The 27,150-nt window shown below is 40.8% G+C and overlaps 1 long non-coding RNA gene across 1 annotated transcript; it reads left to right on the top strand.

Moving 5' to 3' along the window:
- The first annotated feature begins 85 nt into the window (after positions 1-85).
- LOC147601630 (uncharacterized) lies at positions 86-26,237 on the top strand. The gene is made up of 3 exons (XR_015257645.1): positions 86-249; positions 7,630-7,727; positions 26,023-26,237. It is a non-coding gene; the product is annotated as an uncharacterized LOC147601630 (long non-coding RNA).
- Positions 26,238-27,150: the final 913 nt, after the last annotated feature.

Here is a 27,150-nt window from a genome sequence, read left to right as displayed (position 1 = left end):
GCCTTGTTCATAGCACTGGCCAGGAGCCATCAGCTTATCCTACCTCTTGACTCATGCCTTTGCTCTTTGCCTACTGAAAGGCACCTGTAACTTCATTAATTTCTGCATTTTCACCTGGCAGCCATCCCCGATCACCTCTAATGTGACCATGGCAGTGTCAACTGGCCCACCGTGAAGGATAGCCAGTGGATTTTCTTTCTTTCCAAACAGGATAATTTCCAGTCCTACAGCACATCCTTGCTCCCAGTTGTGAGTACCCATTCTCTTGTCTGACTTTGACAACAGTCTTCTCAATTACTCTTATTAAAAATCACTGGTCACAAAGACCTTCCTCTTCTTAATATGAGCAAAAATCTGGCTTTTCTTTTGTCATGCAGCATCCTATGAATCATCCTTGTTCTTTCTTTAACTGCTACCTCTTTCTTCTTTTGGGGCTGAATCTCTTGTCCTCACATTGTTTGTCTATTTGTACTCCTTTTCTCCAGTGAAGCAAATTTGTGCCTCTTGTGTTTCCCCTTCCATGGTCACACCTCCCACATGCACCATCATCTGATCATCGGCTCTCTGAGTATCTTGCTCAGAAGTTATCTAGAGTCTGATATATCTTGTCTCCATTACTTGTTTAAATACCCTTCTGAGATCCCCCTACGTCTCAACATCACAATACCTAGCTGCTTGAGTTTTGGAAAATGGTATTTGCATTTTCTTCCTCCTAACACGAACCAAAACTACATCCCCTCTCCAGCCATGAGGAGACATCTACCAGTGGGGCTGCAGATGTAAAGCTAAGGACAAAGTTGGACTACACAGTCAGGAGAGCACATAGGAGCTGTGTTGATGAGTGGGCTGGGGGGGGGCAAGTCTCGTATAGTCTCCCTTTGCTGTGTTAGTTGTTTCTGTGCTAGCAGGAACAAAAAGTAGTAAAAGTTTATTTTAGACACTAAATCAAACAAATGTGCTATATGCATGGTTCAGGAATTAAAAATCTAGTAATACATCTTGAAAATGTTTTTAAAAACATTCCACTTAGTGCCATTTCAGAGTATGAATTCTTTTATGGATTTGGGTTCCTCTCTGTTATTAAACACATTTGCTTGATTCTAAGAAGCCTTGTTTTAATTCCTCTGATCCTATTATCTGTTGTCTGCATTACCTCAGTCCATCGTACAAGAGTTAGGTCTCACGTCCGAAACATGCGGTTATGACTTTAGGTAGGAGTAGCAGCGAATCCTGCTCCCATTCATGTGCTTTCATGAAAGGGAAACAAAATACAGAAAAAAAAGCTGACAAGGCACGCATGCAAAGGAACTGATCTGTGGAATATAATAATAATAATAATAATAATAATAATAAAATTACAACTTTCCAGGTTGTTTCAATAGTGAGATATTTAAGTGACAGTGTCAAAATATTGACAATGTGATAAATAGTACATGCAACCTAGCCTGAGAAGAATCAGCAAAACGTTGTGCAACTTTTTTCTTTCCTTTTCTTTTTTCTTCCTAGTGCTTTTTCTTTCCTCCTTCCCTCCTCTCTCTAACTTCCTATTTGCAATATTCAGCAGTTTGGTTGTTTGAGATGTGTTTCCTCTTATCTTTCTACATGTACATGCGTGTGTTTTTAAATGAGTAGCTCCCGCTTTATGCCACACTTGAATTACACAAAAGGCAGAATCCTTCCTACTTAAAAGAACACAAAAGGATTTTGCAAGCAAAGTATTTGAAGAGGGATATGTCAAATTAAATAAAGACCGTAGTTAAATGTTTTTCCTCTGGTATAATTTCAGCTCTGAAGAGAGCCTAAATTTAGACTCTGAGCAGTAGGTATTGCTTCACGTGGCTTATCGAGTCCTACATTTGGAAGAAGATTTGCATTGAGAAACTGGCCTAAAGAGCTTGTAGAAAAATCTTGAGTGATTTGTTTCTGTCCTCTGATAAATATGTTTTTTGTTGTTGCGCTTTGTCACGGTGCTTACCTTTGAGGGATAGGAAAGGATGCGCCAAATGACACCTCTAAGTCACACAGCTTTTCCTGGTGCAGCCTGGTAATGATCCAAAGCCAGGTGAAGTTCATATACGATGGAAAGCTCTTTTTGCTCAAACAAGGACAAGGGTGGCCTGGGCTTGAGATACCTGCAATAGTCATGTGGTAAACTCTCATTCATTGTGTCTTGATGCCTGGGCCCAGTTGTGAACCAAGACTGAGAACTCTGGAGGTTGCTGCCATTAATGGGAAAAATTCATGGGAAATGTAATATTTTAGGCAAGCTGTCTACTTACACAGAAAACAGCATCTCTTGCTCAAAAGTTGAATCGAACAATAGGAGAGGGCATCTAAACGCCAAATCCTGCACTTGGGTCACAAAGACCCTGTGCAACACTACGGGCTTGGGGAAGGATGAGTTAGATCATGCTCCTCTCAGAGCACCCCATAATAGAGGTGGCATCACAGCTTCATTTTTGAGCTCTAAATGGAGGCACAAAATAGCGGTACACCCTGCCAGCACCTGTGGAGCCAAGGGCAGAGGCTAATTGTCTTAAATCCTTGTCCACAGGGCCTCTGTACCTCATTTGGGTGGGCTGCCTGGGCAGCAAGGAGGCTGCAGGGCCGGGAGGGACCCATGAAGCTGTGTAGGAGGATGGAGTCTGTTTCTGAGCTGTTCTTAGGGACAATCTACATATCATTAAAAGTCCTGTGCCATCTGAATGCATAACGGTACTTTATCAACTAAAACTTCTTTATTTAATCAGTTGATTTAATTATGAGCTAGTTAATTGAAAAATTCATGGTACAAGTTCTGAAGGTCAAAATACTTAGAAGTTCAAAGAAGACTGGAGCATTTGTTTCACTCGAGCTGTGACATGCAGTACTGAGGTACAGAAACCTGCACTGATTCAAACTGGCAAACTGATCTTGGGACTAAACAACTGAATTACCAAACAAGAAGACAATTCACTTCCATTCATGAGATGTGAATGTATCTACTGCCAGCTGTGGTTAGCCTGTGATTGATTTATCTGTACGTTGTGGTTTCCAAAAGATCCGAGTAGTAACTACTCTTGCAGAAATGCCTTTAACACTGTCCTGTCAACCCCTTCAGCCCTCTCAGGGACATGTCCACCGTTTGTGCAAAGTGCCGGATTGATTGACCCGCAGACTGCGGTGGTTCTCCCTGGGTGGGAGAGACATGCCGACGGCAACAAGAGCTCCAGGTTCCCACCTCTGGGTCACTGTGTTTCACTGCTGTGTGAAAGACTTTTTCAGAAGTTGCAGAGGCCAGGTGAAGTATCTGGTCAATAATCTGGAAATAATCTGGATTTATGAACCCCTAGGGGTTGCAGACACTGTTTCCCATCCCAAACAAGAACAATGGAGCCAGGACCCACTAAGAACTTTCTTGAGATCCCTATTTTAGACTGAAAGACATGTAAATATCTTCTGGGATATTTACATGCCTATAGAAAATTAAGCAGCAAAAACTTTAGATAAAAATTAACGAGCTTTGGCCAGGTAAGGACATATGAAAACCCTGCAGCCTCAGTGCTGATACAGAAGTGTGAGTCCTCTGTACATTACTGTTTGTCAAAAGCATACAATCAGAGCAGGCCCTTCGTTACAGAATTTTGCCATTCCTGTCTGAGCAGGAAGACGGCAGCAGCCTGGGTTCGGCCCAGCCTATACATTCATCTGCCTTAAACAACATACTCTTACTTTAAGCAATATGCTAGGGGTTTTTTAAACATATAAAACATTACATTTCTGGCCCTCATGGCTGCAATGTACTTTGAAAGAAGTGCAACCAATTTAATATTGTTTTCCTGAATGTGCAAGTAGCCCTAATTATTATCTCTTAGGAGCTCAGTTTCCCTTAGACTTTTAAATGATAGCAGCGTATTAACTTAGAAGCCCTGTGGTGGTTCTATTATGTTAACTATTTAATCACTGGACATTTTAATGACAAGTGGGGATAGGAATTAAGCCAGGAGTAGAAGACAAGCTAAAACAAGAACAAGAAATGCAGAGGAAAAAAAAAATAGAGCAACAACAACAGCAGTAAAACAAAAGAGAGAGGAAGAAAAAAAAGGAGGGTGGTAAAGAAAAGGAAACAAAGCGCAAAACATAAGAAAAACAAAAAGGAGAAAAAATTTGTATACATATGTAGATAGGTGAGTACTTATACTTGAGGGATGTTGCCTGTAAGAAGAAGGAAATGAATAAATAATAACTATAAAGTAATTCAATACTGTTAAAAACTATCTGGGAGACTGGAGATTTCAGAGATCGAACTTCAGAGACTTTTCCCCTAATGCTGCTTACTGGAAGACTTGTTTTTAATCTTACTGACCTACACTAAGAGCTCACAAACCTCCCTGGACAGTGAGCGGGAGTGCTAGACACTACTAAGAGATGTACTGGCAAACCTGTGAGCCTGCAAAAGTTTACTTAAGTGCTGCTGTGCTATTAAGAGTGTATACCTATACTACAGAGCAGCTCTGAGAGGTTTTTCTTTCCTTGGGTATCCAGTTAGAAAGCTGTTATGATGCTTGCACAAGTCCAACAGGACTCGGTAGGAAAAGTCCTGTTTCCCTGCAAAACTTGCATCCCAGGTCCAGCTATCACTTTTGGGGATCATTCTGCCATTACTGACCCAAACTCTTTGCAGAGGTCTCTTTGCATTTCAGACTCATCCCTTAGAAGCTGTAAACATGAGTTGGGATGTATTTTTTTAACATTCCTGTTGGGGAATTATTGGCAATCCCCACTCATCTTTCAGCAAGGCTAATGCCCGGGTATCGCTGGGCTGGACAGGGAGCACAGCCCTTTTACTGCTGTCCCAGCACCTAACGTGCCGTAACTATCTTGTTAATTCTGGATGAAGCAAATACATCTTCAGATAAGATGTGCTGCTGAAATGATGGCCCTGCGACACAGGAGAGAGAGATCTCAAGCTTCTTGGTAAAGCTTTGAAGAATGTGTGGAGAACCAGGTTTCATACCCTTGTGTAGAGCCACAGCAGCAATGCTGTATGCAAACGGAAGGAACACAACAAGACCATTGCTAACACTTGCCGGAGACCAGACGAAATGGTTACCCAGTATTTACTGATGATAGTGAGTTTGGCGTGCATGGTTCCTAATGTGAGCTTTGTGGGATTCTGTGACTAATATATAAACGTTTCTTTTTTCACTAATCCATGTAAAACCTCCCCTCAACATCAAAGGGGGTTGTACTGGGCAGGCACTGTCTGTAGTTTTAAAAGATTGCTCTTGCCTGTCATCCATCACTAAAAATTGAAACCTTTGCTCTCTGCTGTGTGATTTTTGACAATTGGCCTAATGAGGCAGGAGAAAGGAAAGAAAAAAATAACAGTAATACCGTGAAACAATTTTCACATTTTGCTCAGGTTTCCTGTGTCTCATTATAGGCATTTATGAGAAGTGAAAAGCACATGAAAATTCAGAAGGCATTATTTGAAACAATAAGCAAGTCTAGGTAATAATATACTCTATACCCAAAAGCAAGGGAAATAATTATTTTTCAATCTAATGTTGTATTTATCACTCCTGGGATGAAAATACATCTAATACATATTTCAAGTGTAAGTTCAAAATATTCATGTGCAACCAAGCAAAGGTTTATTTCTCACTCTCCATCTGTTTCTAGCAAGGTTACGGTTTTGTTTTTCTGCATTTTGTCGTTGCACTATCTTAACAAATGATTAGTTGTGAGATATTATTTCCCTTTAAAACATATGACAGCAAAACAAGTTTTTAATAAAGTGTTTTGAAAAAGCAACAGACTGAAAAAAAACTGGGCAAGAGTTCAAATTGGTAATGAACTGAATATGCCTCTAATTATATTGAATTTACAAGTAATAGGATGAAGCAACATTAGAAATTACTTGTGACTGAAATTCAGTGTCTTAAGGCTGGGAATGTTCCCCACAAACTTCTGGAGACTGAATAAAATTGCTGTATCATTATTTGTTTTAAATATCCATCACTTCAAGTCTCAAAATCAAAGACGGTGGGCTAAGCCTTCCTGAAAACAGACGCTCCAGTAAATGTGTCACAAAAGCTAAGATTTTTCTCAAGGCAAGATTTATTTTTGGACTTCAGTTTACCCAGTGCATGTAACATCCGGTGTAAGTTGGTCTGACTCTGTGTAAGTAATACCAGGCTCAGTACACATCTAAACCTATATTTTTAAATTGGGATTCAGCTGTGTTGATCTAGATAAGGCTCATCATAGGACTAAATCTCTGTGCCCCATGCCGGCAATTTAAGATTCAATCTTAATCTTTGTATGAAGTCATTTTGTATCAAAAGTATAAATAATTAATGTGTTGTGTATGGAAACACCTATCAGATTAATTCCTTTAATAACAAAAATCCGTAGATAAATAGAGGTTGGTCAGCAAAGTGACCTTTTATCTTTTTTTTTTCTATGACCTTGAATTAAATCCAGTGTTGACCAGAATGACCATTAATCATTTTGATCAGATTGCTGAGAGAATTACCAAGTCAAGTCAGTTTAGTCATCTCAGGTTACTTTCAACAGGGAAGAGGCACTGGGTTTATATCACACAAACAACACAATAAGCCCATGATTGGTTTCTGCAGGTCAAGGCTGATCTGTATTTGTGAAATAGTGTGGACCTCGTCTATCTGTAGTGCTCTTGAACCTGCTGCAGATAAGTAAAGGATTTCTTCCCCCAATGTGGGTAACCTTACGTTTTGTGCCGTAAATAGATTTAAAAATGTCTTACAGCTAGAAGTACAGAGAAAGGCTATGCTTGCAGGTCAAGCAGAGTAAACAAGACCATCTCACAGATTCCTCTGGAGTTTAAATATGTTCGTACCATGGGAAAGGAAAATACAGATTTCATGCCTACCTCCATGGCTGCTGCTACTCAGCTGCTATCAGCACAGTGTGAGCGAAAACACAACCGGAGAGAAAATATTAAAAGACATTTAAAAACTTGTCAGACCAGTTATTAGGTTAAGTAACACTTGCTATAATCTCAGCTTTGTGGATCAGCTTTCCTGATGAGATCACAGCAGGTTAATGCAGGAGAGAGGCAGAATCAGAATCCAAGTCAGAAATGGAGAAGTCCATCATAACAGCAGAAAATTCCTGACATAATGAAATTGTGTTCATCAGATATATTTCACTTTTTCCATGCTGAAGACAATATTTTGGTAGTACTAGAGGGAATGAAAAGGGTGTTATGCACAGTTCGTAGTAGTCAGTATCTTTATTCTTGCATGGCATAAATGATATAACATTAAAAGTGTTTCCAAGATCTCTCTTCTGGAGAATATACCTTGCTGGTCCAAGCTAGAATGTGTCACTGCCATGAAACCCAAGTTCTCTTGGGTTTCAGCCTGAGAAAACTGCTGAATCAACACAAAAGAGAAGTGTTGGAAGGAATAGGAAAAGTGCTGGAAGGAATAGGAAACCTGCTGTAATAGTTATCACAAAACATAGACAGAAAAGCAGTTCTCTTATCACTGAAGTGCTTCCAAACTCCCTAATGAGAATATTACAGGATCTCTTTCGCAGGCTTCAGCTACAGGAGAAATGATCTGTCACCTCTACCTACCTGACATCTCTCCTACCTTCTAGGCTGCATCCATTTCCAGATGATGTACCTTTTGGCTTGTGCTCCACGTGATGCAGTGATGTATCAGCCCTTCTAGAAGAACATGCATGGGAGCTGGCTGGTATGATCTATCTTTAACTTGTCAAGTTAAGCTTAACTGAGTCGCCACCTCATGTTCCACCACCACCACATCTGCATGGTGTGCATTCATATAGTATTGGGCACCAACAACTTCAACATGACAGAAAAGTGGAGTGCTGTTGCACTCCTGTATAACATGGAAGGACTTGATGAATGAGTGTGCTGCTTTCTGTAGGAAAGGACCCTAAAGATAAACTTTTTGAGACATAGGTAGAATCTATCAAAAGTGTTCTCTAACCACTGTCATAGCTCTCCTTTACAATAAATGTTTATACTAACTGCAGGGTGGGTTTTTTTTTCCCCCCTGAACTATTGCCTGGATACTTTACTTCCCATAGGCCTCTCAATGTTCTTTCCTGTTTCAAGATGGAAGCTTCTGAGACCACTTCTGGCTTAGCTTCTGATGTGTTCATCCCATCCCAAACGGATTTCACCTTATCCCGCCTTGTGAAGACAACTTTTCCTCGTTCCGTTTCTTTCCCTTGTTTACCATTGCCTCTGCACTCCTCTTAGCACTACACACAGAAAAGGGTAACTTAGACTTGATAAAAACATCACCCAAATATACAAAGAGTGATATGAGAAAAAAAAGTTATGAATTCTGACTGATTGATAGCAAATTATTTAAAAGCCATCCCAAATAGCTGCCCACTACCAAGGCCTCTGCATGAGCATCCAGTAGTCCACAATAGGACTGCATCTCGTCTTTGCCAGATGAAACGCAATGATGAGACAAGATTCTGCAGCTATTTTGTGTAAGCACTTCTCTCTCTGAAGGCAAGGTGAAATGGAAGTCGCACATGTGGCTCAGACAAAAGATGCTTCTCCTGCTTGACCAGCAGCACTGATGAGCATCCAAGGACACAGTGCTGGGGATGGGCACCCAGGGTCCTGGCTTCTGCTCTCATGTGTGACAGAGGAGCAAGGACTTGAACCCTAAAAAAATGTTAAGGGATCCCAAGAAGTTTCCAGGCCTGGAAGCTCCACAGACCCAGGACCAGATTTGTTACCAGTAAGTGATATGACAGCACTGAGTCAGAGTCCATCCTCATTCTCTTCCTCATTATACATAGGCACAAAAAGTCCAAATGCTAGCAGCCTGCTACTCAATCATCAGCAAGCCAAATTGCATCTGAACTGGATGTGCAGTTTTATGTTGCTTTGGCTGTACAACATGGGTTTACAGCCACCTATTTCTCTTTGTGAGAGTGCCACATGCAGCGCAGTGTGATATTTAGCATGTTTAGTTATAATTCAGCATGGTGATGCAAGCCAAATTAGTAACCTGTTTTCTGGTAGCCATTTAATAAGTCATAAATGGCCTGAGGAAATCCCTATTTGTATTAAAGACAATTTAACAGACACAGATATGTTCATCAATGCAGAAATTTCAAAGGAGGCATTTTCACAAATATGTGCTGCTTGCATTTGTTACCACTTCCTGCAATGCTTGGTTTAGGTTGGGTCTTCTCTTCTTGGGCCAAATGAAGGATCAGCCAGAGTGAAACGTCACCCCTTCTTTTTCTTCTTGCTAAAATCATTCCTCCAGATCAATTTTATATTCCCATATTCCATTAACTCAGAAATATGTTCTTAGAAAGCATCAGCTGGTGCACCGCACTGCCTTTTGTAGCCAGGGCCATTGCTTCGTCATTTGATATAAATTAGGATACATTTCAAAAAGTGAATGCAATCCCAAACAATCATTTCAGTGCACTTTTCTCTAAGATTATTGTTTTAGCTAGATACATTATCTATACTTAAAATATATGAAATGGAGGTATACTTAATGTTCACAGTGATATATGATAAAGATAGAAAAAGGTGAACTCTTGATATATTACAAGACTTTCACACCATGAAATAACTATTGCCTATTATTTTACTCTTGACATTTTTATTTTTAGGGGAATTTCAGTTGATTTGTGTTGCTGACACTACTGATATGTTGTTTCCAGTGACCTTACATCCAAAATCAGTAGGGTGTGACATTTGATGGCCCAGATAGAAAACATTAATAGTAGAAGAGAAGGTTTATTTTCCTGGTCATAAATTAAGTTTAAATAACTCAGAATTTATTTTAAACTGTTCAGTACTTTTTACTGTCTACCCAATAAATGTATTTATTACGGGCAGCTTAACACAAGTTTTCGCGATGAAACAGTTTACTCAGATGCTTGTGTACAGCCTTGCCTTTCTTTCTGAGGCAGAGTTTGGTAGCAAGCACTGCTTCCCGCAGACAAAAGGAGATGGCTCACAGGTAGTAAGTAGAAAGGAGTATAGTGGCATTATCTTCTGATTTTGCCTACAGGTAAATAGGTAGAAGACAGAGAGTCGCAGCTTCTGGCATGATGCACAATAGCAAAGAGTGGGGCTCAGAGACTTTTGCAGCATCTCTGTTAAATTATATAGATAGAGACTGATGAAAGTAGTAAATACAAACTCTACATATCAGTATGACTATATCAGTATGACATAACTAGTAGTCTTATCACACCTGTTCATGGTCCTGCCTGTGCAAATTGCCCTGCAAATGTTTTCTTGAGACATTTTTTCACGAATGTCAGTGAACTACACACCATTCTGGTATATACTTCTCCACTTTGAAAATATTCAAAGACCATGTATCTCCAGATGCAACTTGAAAAGGATAGTGAGAAATTCACTCACCAGAGATGTTACCATCATCAGTCCTTGGGACACAGGCGCCTTTAGGTAAAGGGGGAGTATGGCCGGTGCCTCAGCAAAACCTTAAAAACCCTGGAAAAAAAGCGTTCCTGCCCCTCTCTGATCTGCAACAAGGTCTAACAGCCCTGCAATGCAGTGAGGAGGGTGTGATTTTACAGACTAACATTTATGAAAATGATAAATTGTTATTGGATTGTTTTAAGAACTTTTATAACAGTGAGAACAGAGCTATCACCATATATAGGCTTTTAAAATCAAGATGGGTTCCTGCAATCCGGAGTTGTACTCCGCATTCCCTCCTGTCATTTTTTATTGCACGTCTGTTTAGGAGACCACTGTGTCTCTTACGCACGGCCTGTGGATGGTGATACAGCATCTGTTTGCATAGCTGAGTCCTGGAGGCACTGACAACAAAGAAAGGTCATGAAACTTCTTAGCTCTTCAGAAACGTCTCATTGGAGTTTCTGATGCAATCTGATTCACTGAAGCAAAAACAAGCTCTCTATTACAGCAGAGGCTGTTCCCTTCCCAGGGAAGGAGAGGGGAGCAGATTAATTTGCCTGATTCAAGATGCTTCCCACTCCCTTTCTGTTGAACAAATGCCATCTGTAACTTCAGTGTGGGTGGAAAAGCGCAAGAGATTTTGGATACCGGCACGTGAGCTCTGCTTCCATTGGGAAAAGTCTTATCACAACCAGTTTTTATTTTATTTACCCTAAACCACCTCAGTTCTGGCCTCACAGATTTGGTCTGTGGGTGGAATTTGCCTCCTCCATCCTCCATCCACGATTCTTGTTGCAGCTAGGCAAGGTAGCATCACTGCCACAGCCCAAATCTCAGATACTTCAGGTAGCTGCCAGCATACCTGGCCATGAAGAGGACTGCTATCTCTTAATAGGATGATAGTAGCTGGCTGGAGTAAAAGGTTTTCTTGTTTGTGACCTCTGAGAGGGACTCAAAGCAGACTTTGAGTCCAGGGAGTGAATTTGCAGCTGAGGCAGAAAGTGCATACAACAGACTTTTCCATGCACAGCTTTGCACTGCAGCCCCCTCAGTCCATGTATTTCAGAGCAAGCCATCAGGTAACCACAGTAATGAAAAAAAAAAGGCCTCATAGATGCATGACTGCTAAAAATTAAGTATTTAACTTTGTCTTTTTGTTTCTCGGATTTTTAGGATGAGCTGAGTTCGTATTTTCTTCTTCAGCCAACAGGATTATTTCTGGGGAGTTTTATTTTTGAGCCTTGGCTTTTTTTTTTTTAATGATTTAAGCTGATTCTTGTGTAATCTCTTAATTTCAACATGAGAGTATTAAAGAAAAAAATTCGGAAATAGTATGAGCTGGCAATGCTCAAGCTGTGTAATAGCTGTTTGAATGTACAGATTTGTATGTCTTCTTTGCCTGAAACTCCCACCTGCAGTACTGTTGTGGACAGGATGAGGGGTAATGGTTTTAAAATAGAGGGAGGTAGATTTAGATTGGATATTAGGAAAAAATTTTTTACAATGAGGGTTGTAGAACACTGGAACAGGTTGCCCAGACAGTTGGTGGATGCCCCATCCCTGGAAACGTTCAAGGCTAGGCTGGATGAGGCTCTGAGCAACCTGATCTAGTCGAGGATGTCCCTGTTTCTTGCAGGGGGGTTGGACTAGATGACCTTTGAAGGTCCCTTCCAACTCTAACCATTCTATGATTCTATGAGTTGAAGCCTACTTACTCCAGCAATCTGCTGTAGCTGACTTGCTGAAGAGAACCAGGCCCCATAAGTCCAAATCTAGTTGGTACTTTTCAAAACATTTCCTATACAAAATAATCTATAGAGGAATAATAAACATGCCAGTGTTTTCTTTTACAGTGAATTTTCCTAGACTCGTATGCTGCTGCTGAGCTAGCACAGGAGCTGTGTGCCAGATGGCCGATGAGAAAAAGGAGGAGATAATTCCAGATCATTCCATAACCCTCTTCTCCAGAGAACTGTGGAAGTGGAAATGACCTTCAGCTGGTCCAATGGAGGCAGGGGCACTGAGGCTTTTGTCTCCTTTACCTGGACACTCTCAGCAACTTCTCCTTGTGCAACTAAGATGCACACTATATTGATCCTCCTTGAGCAGGAGGATCCCAAGGCAAATCTGCACCTCCTGCCTGAGGTTCTTCATCCAATGGGTATCTCTGCTCTCCATGTGTTGGGGGTAAATATAAGGCATCTACTCCAGATGCCATTGGTCTATGGGTGTGTGAGGAGGGGGGCAGATTACTAAAATTGGTCTTTTGCTTCCCCTCTGTCTAACCACAAGAGTGAAGGGCTTTCATGGGCACCCACCAGCCCAAAAGTGTGGCGGTGTTCTTTCTTTCTCCTTCATGGTCCCTTGCTTCGAGAGCATGTGAGACCATAGGGGATCACAGGATTGTCAGATCCATGTGGGGACTTTTTGCGGAGCTACTGGGAAAGCAACCCCACAACCAGAACAGCACTTAAATAAAGTGATAGACTGGCTACAGAGGCCAAACTGCTAGTGAGATCTCCAGTCTGTCTCAAAAGAAGGAAGGCCATCATGGGCAGAGAGATGCCCCAACCCTGGGGCATGACAGAGCCCTCTTCTCTCTCCTCAGACATAGGGCAAAGCTGTCCTGTTACACAGCTAATCCAGCCCTGGGACACAAGCTGTGGCCTGAAGAAACCCAGGCTACCCAAAACTGCCTAATGACAGCTGCTCTTCCTATTTAGGGATGCTTATGTCCACTACAAATGGAAATAGGAAGGTGAAACAGAGGTCATGTCAGAAAATGGCATCATCATCAAGGTCCCTAAAAAGATGTATCCAGGTTCTGGCTTGCTTTTAACAAGTCCTTTCAATATATCACTTTCTCTTCAGCTACTCTGGTGATCTTGGAGGGATTTTCCTAACAGCTGCACACGTCAATTTTCCACAGTTCACAAGAGTTCCTATGTCTGGAAGTCGATATGCCAACCATTAATATATAGCATGCCTTTACTGTGAATTCATGAAGTATCACTGCAACTAAATTTCCCTGTTAATTACATAGTTTATTAATGAAACAAGGTTCATCTTGAAGCTCTTGAAAAAGAAAGTAGGGCTGATTCTCCCTCACAGTATCATAAGATTCACATTAGATACAGATTTTGAATGACATTTTAAAATACTGCCATGCCAAGGAACTTAGCTGGGAGAATGCTCCTTTGTGCCCTCATTTGCCCCTTTCCAGACAACTCACACAAAGAAATAAGGGGAAGTCAGATAAACAGAAAAAAAAAAACCACCCCAAAACAAAAAAAAACAAACCCAAATGTAATTCAACCCAAACCCAAAACCTCCTGATAAGAAAAATCACAGGAGTCCTCTAAATACTTTGTTTTGAGTCCTCTCAGTTAGAAGGAAGATAGCACCTAGATGTAAAAGCTTTTCCTGTGCAGATGGAGAGGTTCTTGGAGAAGGCTGAGGAACAGCACTGCAGCATATACCGCAGAGACAGTACCTGCCTCATAAAGTGTAAAAATGCATTAATATGTTGCTCAGATGATGGTTTAGAGGTCTTTCCATTCATTCACAATAGATGCCCTCTGAAAAGACCTTGGTATAAGTAATAACTAAGCCAATCAAACAAACAAAATGCAAGTAAGTGCTGTAAATCCAAAGAGTTTGCTTTATGTTAATGGACTCCATATGGTTGCAGAAGTTCTCTGTCTATTTGCTACATAAGCTCTTGTTTTAATTTGTTGTTTTTCTTTGTTGTTGTTTTCTTTTTCCCTTTAATAAAATGCTCTAAATATTTACTGTTGGAAGAGAACAACACTATGGGAGGCTCTGAAGTGATATTCATAAGAACTGCGAACACTGACTAATTGATTAACCAAGAGTTCTTGAAGAGAATGATTTGATTAGGGTAATTTATAGAGATTGTATCTTTTGTCATCATTTGTCTTTGAAAACACAGAAGAAAACTGCTTCCAAGTGCATGTAGCCTCTGGCATGAGAGATGGTGTGCACTACATCATCAGTTACAGCAGACTGCTCAATTTTGCACCTTTCCAGCAAGTCAGATATCCAATAACAACACACACACATGCATGCACACGCACAAAAGCACTCCAGCTCTTTGTACTCAAAACTTTTCCAACACGGGCTTAGAAAAATATTTGGGGTTGTTCACTGCTCTGCTCTCTGTAGCATAAACATTTATTTAAATGGGGCTGTCTTTTCAGTAATGAAGAATGAAGGAAAAACAATGGTCTGATTTTGACAAATTAACTTGTGATTTGGAGAGTCAGTGAAGCAGGGAAGAGACATTCCTAACTATACTAATTAAATGAGCTTGCAACATTTATTTTAATGCAATGGAACCAGCCATATGAAGATGAACATTTTAATTTATTTTGCGGTGACATTATGAAAAATTTCTCTGCTGCAGATTATCTACAAAAACAAATCTCATCAGCATCTAGGTTTGTGCATGAAATTTACATCTCTCACATAAGTTTGACCTTCCCCAGCGAAAACAAATGGAATGTGCTAAGTTAAAAAGTTTCTGCAAAGGTTGTCTTCCCATTGATGCGGTGGTTTATGTTCAAATTACCTCTGTGAAAAACGCATCCATTTTTCATGGTGCAGTGTAGATGAAAAATTCTGAATCTGTTCTAAGGGGAATGCAAATATAGCTCATTAGCTCGAAAACATTTTTCATGAACGACTGCTGAGTATTTTCAGGCAGATGAGAATGTGCAGTTTCAGCCAAGAATGAGCACCACATGTCCTACTAATTGTTTTTTAAACTTGTTCCTTCCCTCTATGGCATTCAGTAAGTCTAGAAAGTGTGAAGATTCCCGGAGGAAAAAAGAATTATAGGTATCCTCATTTATAGAGTATACTGGGTCTTCTCAATATAGTGTGCAATATGAAGGAAAAAAATAGGAGCATTAGCTTTCAGATCGGTAATATTGTTATATCAGGCACATGACATTTCTCTTCAGGTTTTAGTAATAAGTAGGAATATTATTTATGGAGTGCCATCAGCAGAGAGAGAGTTGTCCTAAGGTTCATATCAGTGACGATGTTACGGAGCTGCTGTCAGTAGGAGCTGCAGGAGCTCATTGGGTTTTGGTTTTTTAACTAGATTGAGTAGCAGTAAGATATTTTCACTGTTTAAAATGATTCTTAGGAACGTGCTTTAGCAAGGATTTCCCTCTCTTCTGCAGGCGTCCCAAAGGTTTTCTTTGAGATGGCCTCAAAAGCAGCAGAGTTGAGCAATAACTTAGGCTTCTAACCATCCCTCCATGACTGGGAGAGGTGGAACAATTAAAAACAACAACAAAAAAGATATTTTTTAGAAATTATCTGATTTCAGAGTCTGGTCACTCATTGTATATGCTGCATCTCTGAGTGGTGGTCCTCCATGTGAGGCGGGCATCCACTGGATCCTCCTTGTCCGTGCAGTGGAGGATGACTCTCCTTGGGGCCTTTCTGCAGCCAGACCTACCTTAACAGCTCAGACCGGTCTGTTTACCCAGTCATCTGAACCCAGGAGGTGAGCTGCCCCTGTCAGGAGCTGGCAGGCATTTTTTGGTGGCACAGGTTGGCAGCACAGCTCCAGCTGAGTCGAAACCAGCTGGGCATCCTTTAGATGAGTTCATCTTCACCTGGGCAACTGTTCAGCCCTTGGTCTCACCCTCAGACAGCAGACCTCCTCTGCTTCCCAAAATTTGCTCAGCAGACTATGATTATGTATCTTTTTATCTTGGCCCTTTATCTGATAGGTTTGGAGCATGGGGTCAGCTTTTCAGGCTAGTTACAAAGAAAAAGAAGCCAGTTGTCATGAACTAAGGTTTCCTACAGCTGATCACTCTTTCTTTCTGCCTCTTGCCTGGCACCCATGGACTCTTCTGCAGAAGGTTTCTTTCCCACCGAGGGATCGGCAGACTCTGGCATGCTTTGAATCATTTTGCCCACCCATGAACTGCAGCCACCTCCGGACTGAGCTGTGCAAATCTTCTGCCTGTGCACAGAGAAGCTTGAAATGGGAGGAGCGCAGCCTTTCATGCAGTTAAAACTACTGGGGGATTTTGGGCAGGAAAGAGGTAATTACTGAAAGCTGAGTTGGAATTTAACTGTAACAATCGTATTAACATCCCTAATCCAATGTTATGGGAGTATTAATAACAGCCAAGTATGAAAACTTAAGACAGTCGATGGTAAAAATCCTGTTGCTCAACATCATAACCCTGTTTTTTTTCACCTGAAAAGCAATCCTGTGCTTCTTAAATGTTTGCTGAACACTTACTTATTACCATTTCTTCAAGATGTAGAACCACCAGACACTGAATAACTAACACCACTGTCCTGTAAACTTGTTAATCTTTTGTTGACAAATGTCATGCTACTATTTTTTTTCTTCACTGAGGATGTCAGTCACTGCTTTTCTGTTTAGGTCTTCCACAATGCTATTTTTTGATGACCAATCTTAGAAAGAGTTCTCTTATGATAATCAATTCCAGGTGTTAAATCTTCTTTACCAGAACAAAAATATCCTCCCAGTCATGCACAGGAAAGTAATCTCCAGCATGTACCACCGTCAATACTGCTGTAGCACTGTCATAGTGGGATGCTTCACAACCCTTCCTCACACCATCTGTCTTCTGTCTACGTGGCCCATACAAAGCTAAAACTGCCTGGCTTACTGAAACAAGGGAGATGTCCCTGTGCTTCAAAACAACACACAGGAAAACAATTTTCTGCAGATTTCGTGGCAGCTGCCCATAAAGAGAAAGAGCCAGAACATGAAACCCAGCCTCCCTCCAGGCTCCATGGACACAGGGCTACAACACAGCCATAATTTTGCTTGCATTAAGGAAATCTCCCACAAGAAAGTGATTCCTCATATTTCCTGAGAATGTAAGAAATGCCCTGCACAGCATAAACACACAGACTAAGATTCCCCTCAGCTCCTGGAAGGTTAGGATTAGTCCTGGAGCACTGGCAAATATAAACTCTAGTATATGATTCCCAGTGTTGAAGGACAGTAGAGGCTTATAGAAATTCAGAGGGCTAGCTGTCAGCCTCCCTGTTGAATATACACTGCAGCACTCAATAACTCTGCCTCTGAAAATCATTGGGTAATAACTATACTCATTAATAATGAAGCTACCACATTGCGTGTTGGCTCCAACAGAAGAGTTAGCTGTAGAAATAAACCTTCGAGACACCTGGAGCCACATAAAAAATGCCAGTGTATCATCTGAGAGGATAGAGAAAAGTAGCTTCTTCCAGCATGATGGAGTTTTTTGACTAAGGATGTTTCACTGATCTTGAAATATGGAAGTATTTTATCATCACTGTGACTTATGCGTCTCTCCTAAAACAGTCAACAGCCAAGCTCCTGCTCACAAAGCTGAAATTTCCAATCATGCTTACACTCAGTTAAAAACAGCAATGCACTGAGAAGGTCTCAAAGGACCAAACTTACCCACAGAGGTACTTGTACAAAACTACGACTCCACCAGCAATGAATCTGCCTCGTGTTTTTCAGTATGCCATTTACAAGCAATAAAGGCTGCTGTCATGCTTCCTGCAAGATGCCTGATGAGAGAAAAAGATGATGCATTTGTACAAAAGCTAGCACATAGACCTTCAAAGAGAAAGTTTTGACAATTTGCTTTTGACTTCAAAGTAATATACAAAAAGTCATTGCTCTTTCTGAGCTCATATGTGTCTTGTGTTTCTCTTGAGGAATCATTTCTCTTCATTTACCTTTTTTCTCTGTTTAAGCAACCAGATTAATGTTGTGTGCTGGGAATGGGTGCTTTTCTGGCTTTCATGCTGTGAAGCTAGCAACTCGAATAATGGTGGGAATCCATCCAAATGGGGAGAGGTTTTTTTTTCTCACCAGTCTTTGTGGTCCCTCTAGAAGCCACATTCCTTCCCCTTTTATTTGTCCCCTCTTCCCCTTTTCCTCCTCTGATTCCAATTGCCCTTTAGATAAGAAGCATCCAATGATATTACTGTCGCCTTCTGCCATCTATAAAGAGCAGCCAGTTGCTTTCATTCTGATAAACATTTATACTAGACTGAGAAAAACATGGAACAACCCCGTGAGGCCTTCTTGTGAGAGATTAATTTATGTGTGCTTCTTCTGCAGGAGCTGCAGCCCACCACTCCTATGGAAGATGCTAAAGAGTCCCAAATAGGTAAAGAGTGAGTTTAATGGTTCTCCAGCTGTCCTCCTTGGTGACCGTTGGCAGAAGGCATAGCTGGCAAAGGGACAATGTGGTCAGAATGCAAGGGCCTACCATCTGCTCCCCACTGCCTCAGGAAATCCTCAAGTCCAACCAGGACCATGTGAAAATTAGAACAGTCTTGAGCTTCTGCTTGTGGTGACAATTATCTGAAGACCTCCAGCTATAACCCTGGTCTTGGTAATTCTAGCTTTCATTTGGACTTAGGTGACCAAAGGCTTTCTTCTGTGGAATTTCAGCTGGCCGTAAAACCCCATTCAGCTGGAGATGCCAAACGGGGACAGTGCTGGCCTTGCGGCTGGCTAATGGAAAGTGGTGGGTCTGGTCCTGGTGGAGAGTTTAGGGATCCTCCCGTGTCTGGCTGCAACTCCTGCCTTTTCACACTCCTGACGCTTTGATTTGCACTAATCACTGACTGGTTCCAGTATCAGACAGCCTGCAAGTTTTTTTTTTTCCACAAGATGCTAGTCCTTGGATAGCAGGAGTGCCATAAATGAAAGCTAACAGACAGATATGAAAATAATTTCTCTCTCTCTTTTTCTCTTTCTCTGTCTGTCCTTCAGTGCAGTATCAGTTTGCAGGAGATTAATTTTATGTAAAGTTTTAACATTTCAGATTGTGATCAGCATTTTTTTTCCGTTGGTTGGCTCTGAGAAAACACATATTCAAGTTTGTGAATTCATCATGTCTGATTAATGATGTGTATATAGAGCTTCCTGTATCATCTTCCTTATTTTGGTCTTTTTTATTCAGTTGTTTGCTGTACTCCAACCCTGCGGATAGATGGTTCTGCAGTGATAAATGTAAAGTTTGCATAAGCCATGTAACAGCAGGACAGCCTATTATCACTGTACATTTTCCATGGCTGTGCAAACCTCTGTAGGCTATTTTATTGCTAATAGATCCACAGAGAAACAGTAGTGATTTTATGACTCTTTTTAAAATGGAAATTCATGTTTGAGAAATACAACTGGGAGGAAACAGATGTAAACCACTTAAGCATTTGCAGAAAATTGAGATGCACACTCTTATTTACAGACCCACATTGCCTCCATCGTTTTATTTTCAAAATTAAAATAAGCAATCTGTTTGCCATGGGAAATGAGGAACCGTAAACTTGTTGTTTTTCCTTTACAAAGGAATGGCCAGCATCACTGTCTCTGTGCTTAATGGCATAGGAGAAAAGGGATGACAATTCCCCCCCGCTAGATTTTATTGTCTGTAACACATTCCCTTTGTAATCTGTGTAAGAGGTATGCAAGTGGGAAAGATTTTAGCATAACCATGTGTCTGAATTCACATTATGTTATAAAAGCTAAAATGATTACCCAACCTATTATAAGGTTTTACCCAAGTATTTAAAGCTATTGGAAAAATTGATTTTAAAACTTTAATAGCAAACAATTGCAAAGCATTTACCTTCATGTCAGAGTGTTAGTGTGCTACACCAGCAGAAAGTACTTCTTTCTTCTTACATGCTGGTTTAGATTACTGAATTTGAGAGCCAAGCATCCCATTGGCAAATTATTATAAAATGCTCCTACAAGTTCTGTTCAAAATGGGGACTCATGAAATCGCCTGGCAAAAAAAGGCAGCGCTTAACACCTGTTAGTTATAATAATATAGTAATACTTTGTGCTGATCTGCAGCCCTGCATTCATGGAGGTTGAAGCTGGGGTGTTATACATACTTTACAAATGGCTAACGAGGGACACGGAGCGTTATGGAGGCTTGGATCTAGGTCACTGTGCCGCTGAGGGTTGAAGGTTAGAAGAGCACCCAGTCAGTCCTGTGCTCCTCAGGAGTCACCACCATGCATGTATTTTTTTCAGCCATGTGTTTCTGAATTATTGCTTGTTTTCCAGGAAAATAAGGGGACTGCAATGTTAAAGTACTCAAAAAGGACACAGAATATGCTATCAAATCTGAGGAAGGCCACTGAGCAGTGCAAAAAGCTCTACTTTCAACCACTTCTGATGTCAGGAATGTGAAAAAAAAAATTAAGCATCAACTGGTAAATGAAGAGATAGAAAATCCCCTCTTCTTAGGCACTGGCATGCTGAGTGTTATATTAGAACTGTGTCTCATAGAAAACAAACTCAGCAATGTCCCATGGCAGTCAGGTGTACACCTACAATAACGCTTCCCTACAGCACCAGCTCTGCACCCTGGGAGGCAGGAAATGCAAACAGCCTGTGCTCACAACTCCCTGCAGAAAGCTGGCTTCAAAGCTTAGATGAAGCCTTCTCCTCTGCGGTCACTTTGGTAGTCATCTGGACACTGTGTTCTTAAATTTTTTCTTAATTTTGAAATTTTGGGTGAAGCAGCTGGGAAGAAGGTGGAGGACATCATTAAGATGCCCCACTTTGGCATCCTCCTGCGCTGTTAAGAAGAGGAAAAGGAAAGAAGAGCGATGTTTGTTAAGGGCAAAGCCACCAGTGTGCCTGGATCTTGTCAGCACAGCTTGCAAGCAGTAGAGGAGCAGGAACAGCCAGGGAGAGCAGAGCTGGCAGTGTAAAATGCCCAGGGAGCAAGGATGCAAGCTCTCAGAGAGCAAACTGAGGAGGAAGAAAAATCAGGTGTCAGGAAAGAATGGCCTGGAGAAGTGGGGAAGTAAAACAGCTGGGATGGGAGAGCTCCCATAAAGAGCAAAGCCAGACAATAATTCCACTTTTGGGAGGAAAGACTAAGACACATATTGCATTAAAGAGAGCTAACAACACAGACTGCCTTCCCTAATGTTATTCTTCCATGCAAGCAGTTTCCATAGTGATGTCACTTGATTGCAAGCAAGAGAGGAGATGGCCACAAGGCAATCTCTGCTAGGATTCTGTTCACACCATGAAAAAAACACGAGATCTCAAATAACTTCAAGAAACAACCCCGCATTGCAGTTGCTCAGGCTGACCCTGGGGAAGAGCGGGGAGCCTTTCCCTCTCCAGCCTGGAAATCCTGCAGAAAGCAAAACCTTTTGCTGACCCCAATACATCTGCCACCAACAGGCCCACTGCATCCCAGCCCTTGGGGCAACCATTTAGAAAATGTGCTTCAGCTCTCCAGTCCATCATGAACATGGCCAGGAGTGACACTGGTAAGCTGGCAAAGCTGAGGAAATTTCACACAAAAATCAAAGTGAAAGAATTCTTTCTATACTTTCCTGCACTTCACTCAACACTGATTAGTACATTAAAGAGCTTTATTGACCCCTGGCAGTTAAACGGAAAGCTTTCTTGTTGTAGCACTGAAAGAAGGGACAGATTTTCCAGCAGCTGTCTAATATCTCTGTCAACATGGAAATGAAATAGATTTAAGGACCTCAGAAAAGCATCCGAACATTTAGTGCCCAGTAATAATGAATTCCAATTTTCACTCACAGAAACTGGAATTACTCTCAGTCTGTTCTACCAGTTTTCTAAATAAACATCTGGCACAAGTTTATTTTTAGAAAAAAAAATAATCTAAAAGCAAGCTACTAGCTGACTATGTCTATATTAACCCAGCTACAGAGGCACAGTGTTTGAAAAATACTAGTGCGAACTCGTGTCATGTTCAGGCCTGCAGGGAAAAAAAAAAAGTAACAATAAATAGCCAAATAACAGAATAAATGAGAGTTGATTTCAACTAGGTTTTGTGAGACACACCGAAACCCTTCAGGTCCTTGTACGGCAGTGCTCAGATCAATAAACAAAGTAAAGAACATCACAGTGTTTCCATCCTCCAGCTGCACACAGCTCTCCTTGTTCTTAGATCAAGGCACTGCGATAAAGAAAGATCAAGCAAACGTAGCCTGGGGACATATGAACAGATGTCTGCTCCTTGCCTTGGCCCAGCCCAGCCTGCTACAATTCATATCTTAAAACCAACAACGAGATTAAACAATTATTCCCTATCCACTTGTTATTGTTGTCCAATAAAGCATCTAAAATAATAGCTTTTCTCCTGCCACCCAAAGTTTTCTACAGAAAAATGTGTTGAAACTGATTAGGTTAGAGAGATAGGTCTGCATAAATAATTGCTGAAAGTCAAGTAAGTCAAAATAATAATAACAGAGAAAATTAACAGATAGAAATAATTAACAGATAGAAAATCTACCTCCCTCCCTATGCTCTCTTTTATATACTGAAGACTAATTCAGCAAATTAATAATACAAATCTTGGGACAAAGCAGATAACCCATGGGTTCTTGGTGATAGCTATCACAAACCCAGGCCTTCCTTGAGATCAATTTGCCTCAAGAAGATTTAAATTCATTGTTATTTTAATTTTTATTATCATTATTATTCTCTTTATTGTCAGGGGACCACGTTGAGATTTATACAACTATTCTTGGTTGTTTTGCCCTGCATGCCAGCAAGGGAGTCTAGATTTACAGATATTTATGTAGAACACTTGAGGCAATTCAAGATTTCCTTTCATACAGTTGAAAGATGTATTTCTATTCCTGATTTTTTTTTTTTTGGCTCCTGTCATCAGTTACTATCTTCAAAACTGGCACACTGTACAGAGTAGATTTCTTCTTCAGTTGATATCACTGTAGTCATTAAAGATCATTACTTCTCTGTGCAGTCAACAATTTGAATGTGGAAGCTTTCATGACAATCCTCGCTCTCACAGGAAAGGAAATGTCTTGGGTCAGTATCTCATTGCTTCAAGGTCTCTTTTCTTGGTCTTGAAATAATATTTATAGCCCCATTTATCTTGTCAGTATCATTCCCTCTTCACAAGGACCCAGTTCAGAGTAATCATTACCACCATGTTTTATGCAGGAGTCTTAGATCTAATAGCAAGTACTCCTTTCGGGCCAAGTTGATGGGAGTGGTGTCGTTGTCTGCTGATCATTGCTGTTACCTCTGCCTAGCTCATTCGGTATGGTCTATGGGTCTGCTTTTCTATTTTTACTTCAATTTTTGTATTACTATCCCAGAAATTGATGTGTTTCAAGTAATCCGTCAGGTTCTCTCTCCTTCTTGGCTATTTTTTTTTTATTTTCAGTGAAATGCATTTTGTACGGCTTCTTTTGCTCATCATCATAAACACCAAGGAAGTAAATTTTTTCCTGGCAAGTGAAGGAAGTCTGACAATTCTGTATTCAAGACTGAATGTAAGTTAAATAACATTGCACTGATCCACTGTGAAAACAAGCAAAGCATGCAAAACCTTTCCCAGGTTTGGGGGGGGGACAGTTACAAAGTGGCTTTCCTGCCAACCATTAGGTTGCAGTTGAAGGTATAGCACATCACTTTTAACTCTAGTAAAAGTCTTTTCTTCTACTTCCAGATAAGTAGATGTATGACTCCTTATCTACAAGGAGCAAAAGCATTTCTGTATTTTCATTCACATGCAGAACCTAATGGAACACTAGGTATTGTGCATCTGATGAACTTGCAGGACTTGTGAGGTGTATCAGTACCGAACTTGTAAATTTTTCATTTTGAAGAGTGCTTCTGCATGATATTTATACTGACCCTGAAGTTAGAAAGCATGGAACGGAAGGCAAAAGTTTAGAGATTCTGCAAATGACCCAATCATAGACTGCAAGCATGAAAATGGACAACTCCCAGAACCCTTTTTATCACAGAAGAAAGCTGGAAAGATACAGCTAGCATGGAAGATGCAAATAGTTATGAATATTTTTTACATGTGGTTTGCCATCATCATCCCCATCCCCACCCTGACTGACAAGGGTGGCTCTTGGATTTGGTGAAATCTATTATCTTTGTCCCTCAGTGTTGATGAAAACTGTTGCCTAATCCAACAAAGAGATACAGTTGACTTGAGGCAGATCTTGAGGTTAATGAAATCCTTGACCTGCCATCATACACCCCATTGTAGACTCTCCCTACTTTATCACAATCGTCATATTTTGCTTAAAGTCTTGTAGTCTTTTTTGACTTGTAGGTTCCCCATAGCAAGATTTAAGTCCTTATAGTTTCAAAGGTGTGAAAATGTGAATAAGGCAATAAAAAATCAAAAGGCAGATGAAAGACTGAGAATGTGTATGTATGTATGCTGTAAATCTCAGTAATTAAGGAATCTCAGTATTATTAAAGCTGCATAAAAGGAAATTCTTATGAGTTTAGAAACATCAATCAGTTTTGGAATGCCTGGAGTCAGCAATACTGTGTGCTTTCCTACACAGATTCACAAAGCACCTCACCACAAGGTTTCCTGTATCCTGGAGGTTTAAAATATGCAAAAGCATCCTGTTCCTATTAGATGCCCAATATTCATACCTGAAATCGTGTTTTGGCCACAAAAGAGAAATTAATAACCCATCACTCACCATTTTCTAGGGTAATTAAGGAGTTGCACTAAACTAGGCATTGCAAATTTTCCATGTGCCAATTTGCTGCCACTTCTTAGTACGCTAGCTGAGGAGTCCAGAAATCAAAGACGTGCGGCAACTTCAAAGAAAAATACCTAGAGCTGTGCTGTTCTGAATGAAAATGGACACAGAAATGAACATTAACATTTTTCTCTACAGACTCCTTCACACAGGCATGTTTGATGCTTTCCTCTATCAGGGCTGAAGCTGGAATTAAGTAATGAATAAACATGTCTCGCTGAAACAACTTTGACATTTCAACTAAGTTTACACATTAATTAAGATAAGATTGTCCTAGCCTCCCCCCCGCCCCAAAAAGGAGCAGAAATTTGAGAGAAGCCGATGGCTGGAGTATAGCGTAAAAAAGCTGTATGAACACTTTGTTAAATGCACAGATTTAACCCTGCTGTTTTGCTCCTAATCATTATTAATTGCCTCCAGTGGTGGACATTAATTTCCCTATTGCAGCAACATGCATCTTGAGTTTGGGCATATCCTAATATATCAAGTGGGACAGGTGATATAATTCAGCTGGTCACAGCTGGAAAGAAGACAGCCACCCACATGCAGGCAGTCTGTCAGCCTTAGTTACGCTGCAGACACCACCACAGCCTCCATAACAACATTGTACATTTATCTCTGGGGATATCTTTACAAGAAGTATAGCCGATCAGTTCATCCTATTTAATCTGCTGTTGTCTTAGCAGGAATAAGAATGCTTTAGCTCTGAATTTTGGTGGGGGGAAATCTTGCACACGTAGCTGGGCTGTTCCACAGAAGAGCTTGACCCTCTTCTGGTCATTAGAAAGGGGAGGGAGTGGGGATGGTGTCCCAAATCAGGTCATGCCCCAGTAGCCAAAAGTCCAGTGCTGCCATCTGGACCATGAGAGATCCTTGAAGTACCCAGTCCAGACTGGAACCTGCTTCCTAAATATTTTATCTGTAGATTCACATAATGATCACTGAACCAGAGAAGCTCTCCCAGTAAATTAACTGTTTCTTCCATGTGGACACAGGCATGAGAAGTGGACCTGGCTCCACCTTGCAAGAGACTGGTGGGTAGACCCCTCCGTTTGGACACCAGAGATGCAGCTGCAAATGCCCGCTCAGCCCACAGTCCTGCTGGGAGGAAGATGTGCCTCGCTTGCTGCTTTGGGGCAGAAGTTTCCATTCCTGACTTGGGAATCACATATGTTTCCACAAGAAGTTTCTGGGTTTGATGACGGCACATATCCAGGTAAAGAATGTTTCCTTGGAAAAAAAAAAGCCTTGCCCAAGTGTCCTGATTATATAGTTAATTAAACATGCAAATTACTGCTAGCTCAGAGTTCCTTTCCCGGCATGCCCCATAACTCCACCTCAGCAGCCGTTATGCTGTATGCACTGAATTTAAGCTAGAAGATAAAAGAAGTTTGAGGCAATAAAAAACTGCATTAAACAATTTGAGGATTTGACCCAGAGGAAAGATGTGGGTTTAAACTAAGCAGGATCAAGTTCCACAGTTGCCTTTCTTAAGTGTAATTAACTGTAATTTTCCAACATTGCAATTACCTTTATTTGTAGCAACCAGCAAAGGATTAGCCATAGAGCTGTTTAGCGCTTTGTTTATTAAGTACGCACAAGTTTGGCTTCCTGTCCTAAGCATTGTCCAAATGTGCAAAAACTATTTGTCCAGAAAAAAAAGGAGGAAATTTAGGCTACTGAAAATTTCTGGAAAAAAAAGATATTCCATTTCAAAATCTTCAGTGAATTGTGAAAGCACTTTTCCAAATAAAAATTTCTTTTTAATGGAAAATTGCCAATGCATTTTTGGAACCTGAGACTTACGCTTATGTTTGACGAGGATTTAAGGCAGTTCTTGTTCAGAACAGCTTGGCAATTCCCGGTAACTACTTTGCTCTTGAGTTCACCACTATAAAAGTGCAGTGCAAGAGTTTAAAAAAGCAACTCTGTTGTTTAACAGAACAAGTCTTCTTGTAATAGCCTGACGTGAACTTGATGGGTCCTTTTGGTTCTTAGTTCTTATGCCTTTCAAATGATCCTAATTGTATGGGTGCTATCCTGCAAATTCTTGCTGCATTTCGCAGATATGTCTTATCGTTAAAGGATGGCACCATGGAATTTTAGTTGTTTAATGAATCAGA

This window comes from Chlamydotis macqueenii, chromosome 2 (assembly GCF_036417535.1).
Source record: "Chlamydotis macqueenii isolate bChlMac1 chromosome 2, bChlMac1.mat, whole genome shotgun sequence".
In the NCBI taxonomy this organism is placed as follows: Eukaryota; Metazoa; Chordata; class Aves; order Otidiformes; family Otididae; genus Chlamydotis; species Chlamydotis macqueenii.
The sequence above is the reverse complement of the archived record's forward strand: the minus strand, read 5'-3'. Positions and strand labels throughout refer to the sequence as shown.